We start from the raw sequence: 7,132 nt of genomic DNA on the forward strand, positions 1-7,132 counted from the left end.
AGAGGGCGGGAACACATTACACTGGTAATGACTGCATGGCTGCTTTGACTCCCTGTGCGTTTCAGGATTGATTTTAAAATTATTTTAATGGTTTTTAAATGTTTTTATGGTCTTGGGCCTTTTTATTTAAATGATATTATTTTAAAGTGTAAACCTGTTCACTGGTTTCTGTGATTGCCCTCAATGCTTCATTCACAGTTTCCAGTAGACTTATAGGCGGAACATCACTCAACCGTTGTAGCCTAGTGTTCATTCTAGACACATTCTTGTCTTTCAGGTCAGTTGCTGCCTCTCTCTGCGTATCTGTGTGTTGGTTCTCTCTCTCTCTCTTAATTTAGGGTAAAAAAAATATATTTTTATATTGATTACATTTGTATTCTTTTTTCGTTGCACCAGACGGGCAGAGCAGACCTGCTCATGCTCCTCCAGATCTACCACCCTGCCTGTTTTCCAGCTCTCCCTGCACTGCTTGCTGCTGATTACCTGAACCAGGTGTGTTCATTCATTCATTCATTCAGAATGTGGAGACATCTGATTGAGCTAATCAGCAGCTAGCAGGACTTGGAGATCTGGAAAACAGTCACGGTGGTAGATCTCAAGGACAAGGAATGAGCAGCCTGCAGTAGAGACACAAACGGAAAAGAAACTGACAAAGTTTGACAGAAACCGATTATATCACTCCCAAACCATTTAGTACCTTTTTACTGACAAAATCGTCTTCATATTTGTGCTTTTTAACTAATACTGCTGTTACTCTCAGAGCTCAATTGATTTTTTTGATTCATACAGTACCTGTATCTTTTACATCCCTGTTTAATACGTTCATTTAAATTGAGATACAACAGAAAATACATACTCATAATTAGTTTTCTAAATTCATAGTGTCAGTGTATATTTTCCCCCCCAAGATAGTTTGATGCTCCACAGCAGAAAAACTTTCAAAAACGGTCAGCTGGCATTTAGATTTTTAAGTCGAAGATGTTTTACCTTTTTCTGCTGCACCTGAATATTGACTTTGATTAATAAAACCCTCCTTAATTAAATGTAAAACCAAAAAGTGAATCCCTACACTTAAACCAGAGCTTTCAAACTGAAATACACAGAGGGCAAGTTCAGTGCTGGACTAGTCCTGATACATAAACTTTCTCCACATTTGCTCTAAAAATATCTGTGCTGGCACAGGGGGGGGGGCGCTTCTTGTTTGGTTTATTGCTGCCAGGCTTAGTTTGAGCTTTCCTTTCCTTTTTACTTAGATAGTATATCTTTGTGTCTAATTTTGAACCAATGAGCTATAATGTTACTCTATAAATAATAAAGTGGAGCATCATTATTTGTGAGGCAGGTGTGACTGTGGGAGTATTGTTTTTATTTCCTAATCCGGAGAAACAAACAGATTTTAGGTGAATTGATGAGATTATTGGAGGACCCATGAGTGTGATTGATGGAAGTGGGGTATTTACAGCAGTCTGTTAAAAATGGGGTGGGGGGGGGGGGTGTCATGGAATAATAAGTACAGCGTTGCCCTTTTTTAACGATTGATGTTATATAAAGTGGTAAACAAAAATAAAAACAAGCAGTCAGCTGGCCTTGCTTTATCTTTTCTCACCTCTTTGAAATGGTGCTGGCCAAAAATCCTCTAGAGCTCCTCAGATAGTCCAGAAATGTTTGAGACATACAGTACATCTGTCTCCTGAAAACCAACAAACTGATTCAACCCAGAGGAATGGACAAAGATATGATAAGATAAGATATTCCTTTATTAGTCCCACGATGGGGAAATTTCATTGTTGCGGCAGCAGTACAGGTACAGAGAGCAATATATCAAAAAGAAAAAATATAGTCAATATACACACAAAAATTGCACAGGATGACCATATAATCAGTTATTATGGTCATCCAGCAGAGAGTGAATAACAGTGTATTCTTAACCACAGTAAAGGACAAAAGGACTTAAAATATCCGAAGCCACTTAGACTTTATGTTGGCTTTTAATCTCCTAATCTGTACTTGTCATGTCTGAAACGCCCTTTTTCCTCAAAGCATTTAAAGCAGCTCTCTTACCACTGACTTTTTTTTTAATTTGAGATGATTAGAAATGTCTTTTATAATGAAAGAAAAACCAAGGCCAATGTACTGTTTTTTACCAACAACTTTACAGAATCAATGAGTCTACACCAGAGGACTGCAACATGAGGCTAAGGGTCCACATGCTGCTCTTTTGTCACTCCATTGTGACTCCTTGGCTTTACAGAAAAATGCTAATAATATGAATGAAAAATGAGTTTGTAGAGTTTCTAACTTACGGAGTCCGTGTCGTGACATGGATAAAATAAAATATATCTCATTCCCACAAATTAAAATCTAGATTTTCTTGCAGACTCAACACTCTTCCTTTGCATTATCAATAAAAGTTAAATGCTTCCAGATTTTGTTTTATTTCCAGTCATTTCTCTACTTTATGTTTTTCTGTTGATGTAGTTTGTTATTTCAACACCTCTCTGTCTCCCTCATAGTCGTATCATGTGCTGCTGGATCCGGCTCTTGTCTTTCACACCAAACAGCCATTTCATTCATGACAGGCACATATATATTGTTTAGTGAAGCAACAGAATTAGCTTCCCTAAACCACAGAGACGCTAAAATGATGAGATCAAGTGTTGCCTGGTTAACAGTTTTAGCGGCACTTGTATGTGCTTCTGTTAAAAGTAAAATATGTTAAAATTGTTACATTTAGAAAAATATAACACTGTCATAATTCAATGGTTGTAATATGAAAGCTACATTTTGTAAATGATTGGTCTGGTCAGTAAGAAACTGGACCAAAATGCTTCTTTTAGCATTAAGCCCCTGGTTTATAAAGTCAACACAAGTTCCAATTTTACCTATTTCCATGCTGGAAAAGTGGTCATTTGTGCCATCATAGTTTTTTTTACTTTCCATTTAACAGGAAAATGTGAGCATAAGAACATGCTGCCTTTCTCTAGCAAATTCCGAGCAAGAAAAAGTTAATTGTAATACAAGCATTATGATGTGATGCAGCATCACTACACAGTCATTATACTGCACAGCTGGTAGGATTTGGATTTCAGCCGCTGAGTAAACACTGATTTCAAGTGTTAGGAGTCAGTGAGAGCAGCTGAATTAACCTGAAGTAACGATTCCACACTTTATCTTTCAAGTGGGCTACTTCCTGAGATAGGTTTGGATCAACATCGTTTTCAAGACTTATCTTGAGTGGTTTCCTGATGGGACAGTTGAGCTAAAATTTCCCAGCCATTATGTTGAGGACACCAAAGCCACATGGTTGTAGTACATACCCCCTACAGGCCTCTTTGACCTAATTAGCTAAATAATCTTATTTAACCTTCAAAAGACCAAAGGCAAATTTTAAATATATGAGTTAAATCAAACTTTTATTAGTCAGGAATAATGCAGTTACTTTACTTTAATACTTTTAAAACCTTTAAAACTGCAGTGGGAACAGATCCTCATGAGTTCTGGCATCAAACTTCTTGTCAGTGTTTGACTAAAAAAATTAAAAAACGGTAAAAAATTGGCAATCACACGGAGTCCGAGTCCGCACACTTTTAGATATCTTCAAGTTTCTTAAAATAAAAATAAAAACAACGAAATATCATCTGTTTATTGGATTAAAATTTGATCAAATAAAAACAAAAGTTATGTTCTTGGTTTTTTGTTTGTCAGGAAAAAATGTTGCAAAGATTTAAAAAGTGCTTTTTACTTAATTTGGCTGAACTGGAAGTTTTTGTTTGTAACCATGGTGACCAACCAGATCCCTCTTTTTTGATGTTTGGATTGATCATTGTAGTGGCTTTGGACCATCACTCAGACATGATTTCACAGATGATTAAATTACTGTGGTGCTGATTTCTGTTTATGTTTTCCTGCAATTTAGAAGAAAGTTCAGCCAGTTTCAAGCAATGTTTTTTTTCTATTTGTAATCAATGTGTTTTATTTATTTATATCACAAAGGAAATATGTCTATTTAAAAAAAACTAGCATTGTGTAGAATAGTATTAAAAACACCAGACTTTTGCCATATTTAATGTAAAAGAGCACTTCTGCATTTTCATTTGTTAAAATAACAAAGTTAATTCCTTAGAATCTTTTGATTCCTTCCTTATTTTGAAATCTAAAAAAGAAGAATGAAAATGGTTTAAACAAGAAAAGGAAAACGAAGTGAGCAGATTGTTTGTGCTTGATTCAGTTTTTATGAGCAGTGAAGCAGACTTGAGAAACCATCCAGTTGATGAGAAAGTCACTTTCTTAAAAACTTTCTATTAAAGCAACCTTGAAGCAAACGTGAGTTTATGAGTTTATTAAAGTGTTTTAAAAGAACAAAAACGTTTTCATTGATTCCTCCTGAATCCATGAAGCCATCAAAGACCAGCATAGTGTCGTTTTGTGTTCACTGGTACATTTTCAGAGTTCTGCTCTCTAATTTTATGATGCGCTTCATCTCGGCAGAGGATTACTGAAGCCTGTCACCGGCTTTGTTTGATACCCTGTGGGTCGCCAGTTCACCCGACTGCCTAACGCACGGGTTTCATGTTCTTGTGCTGCAAATGCGGACTTTGTTGACTCCCTAAATTCTGAAATCAATTTAACTATTTTACGTTAGGTGCTGCTGATAGTCTTGGTGTGATAAGCAGAAGAGGTTCTCCTTCCTAACATGAATTTTCTTTGCTGCCTTTGAATAAAATACATCCCTACTGCAGTTACATTTACTGTTCTTTTATATATTGTTTCATTTACTTTCATGATATTTACCTTGTTTTATTTTAATCTTACTGCATGTTGCTAAAGTCGTGCATTTGTGCAATGCTTTATTAATTTTGCTGCTTGTATATAAAATGCCATAAAAATGTAGAATTTGAAATGTAGAAAATGCTATATAAGTATGCACCATACATATTTTTTTACCATTATTAACTCTGTAACACCAGAGCTGTAGCTCCAGTGTTCTTACCACCACCGTAACTATTCATCCATTTAACCGAAGTAATTCTGGCAGATTCTAAAGTAAAGAAAAACAGCTCTCCGCTGACATGCAACATTTTACAGAAATAATTTTTTTTATCTTAATTTTCAGGGACAATGCACAATAAAAGCATAACTGCAATCAGCCAGAATTAGCCCAATGGCTATTTTTATCTGTTGTCCCAGAACAAATGTTAATATCGTCTTCTTAAAACGTAAAATAAATAGGACATACAATTAAAAATACAATTATAAGACAATCAGTAGAAATACCTACAATTGTAATTGTTAAAAAAGTATAAATTATGAAACATCAAATTTACTATACGAGGCACATAATTGGGTAGATCAGACAAAGGGGGAGAGGTGTATCATAAAACAAGGTAAACACGTTTGCTGTTTTGGGAGCCAGTTTCTGATGTGCTTTTTAAACAGATTATATTTGGTAAATTCTCTGATACTCTGAGCAACAGTTTTCCATTCTTGTGCTGCTGTTATTGAGAAGGTGCTATGACTGAAGGCACTTCTCCTCGCACCGACCCTCGTGTAACTCTTTGGGAGGCAGTTTTTACTTGTGACTGAGTAGAAGGGATGACAAAAAAGAGACGCTTTTTTAAAATTCTTAATAACGTTCTCCCAGCCTAATGTTGAGTGAGCATCTTTGCGTCATTATGCAATACTTTACTTCAGTAATGTATGCGTCACAATCAGCCTTTTTACAATGATCACGTAGAGAGTTATGGTATGTCAAAGAGCGTGTGGTATTTAGGGGGTCACTGACAACATCTCCTTTGTTAAAGGGTTAAAGAAAAACTAATAAATAAATATCAAATACAGTCCAAAGCCATTGAAAGTGAAATAAACCATAATCAGAAAAACGTAATTTCAATTCAGACTAGGGCTGCACAATATGAGGAAAACTCGCGATGAGCGATATAAGTGATCAATATTCCGATGACGATGTAACTTGCGATAAATGAACAAATAGCAAAAACATTTCCATTTTACTGCAAAAGTTTAGTTAAATAAGAGTCAAAATACCTTCAAATATTCCCCAAATAACCCTCGTCTAACCCTTGTGCTATCCTATGGGGTCCAGATGACCCGATCCTCACATTGCCGTGTTCTCCCTACCATGACAAAGGTGGAAAGATTTCATGTAATCCATGGACACTAGTGCAGATCACAAATCATTGAAGAAAAAAGGTTCAGAGCACTGTCTAGTGGGTCTAGATGACCCCACTCCCAATGTTAAAGTGCCTAGGATAGCACAAGTGCTAATAAGGAGGGCAACATCTAACATAAAAGCTCCATCCGATTGGTTAACAACGTGAAGGGCTCCAACTGATTGGTCAAATGCATAAAGGGATTTATTTAATTCATTAAGTAGTTCAAGTTCCCATAAGATTGTTTTGGCACATTTAAGGTTTAACATTTATTGCGATTTTCGCCGATTTTTGTGATATGGATATTGCACGGCTTGAAATCGCGATAACCATAAATTTGCGGTTAATTGTGCAGGCCTAATTCAGACCAAACTATTAGAAGTCAAATCCTTCCAGCTCTCCATGCTGAGCATTGAATAATCATCTCCCCTTTCTTCTGTGAACCTTGGACTTCACAGCATCCTGTGTAAGGACAGGTGAAGAACCGTGATTAAAAACATGCATTTCTGATGGTATGAAGCCACCAGTTCCTATGGAAAAAGCAGAAACACATTCAGGAGAAAAATAGTTTAACCCTTGTGCTATCTAAGATGACCCCACCCTTACATTGATTTGTTCTCCCTACCATCACAAAGGTGGATAAAGGTGAAAAGATTTCATGTAATCACTGGACACCAGTGAAGATCACAAATCATTGAAGAAAAAAGGTTCAGAGCACTGTCTAGTGGGTTTAGATGACCCAACTACCAACGTTAACGTGCCTAAGATAGCACAAGGGTTACAAAGACGTGTACAAGTTTTAGGTCTACGTGTGCTTGGAAGCATTTGATCAAGAAAAGTCTTGACTTTTTTTGTAACATAGTAGTAAACCACAGACTGGATTCATATTCAGATCTGTGGCTGTACATCAGAGGATGTCATGAGTCTTTATGACAGAGATGACAATAGCACATCATCATCAGTAT

This window comes from Oryzias latipes, chromosome 14 (genome assembly GCF_053564925.1).
Source record: "Oryzias latipes strain Hd-rR chromosome 14, Olatipes_Hd-rR_3.1".
Classification (NCBI taxonomy): Eukaryota; Metazoa; Chordata; class Actinopteri; order Beloniformes; family Adrianichthyidae; genus Oryzias; species Oryzias latipes.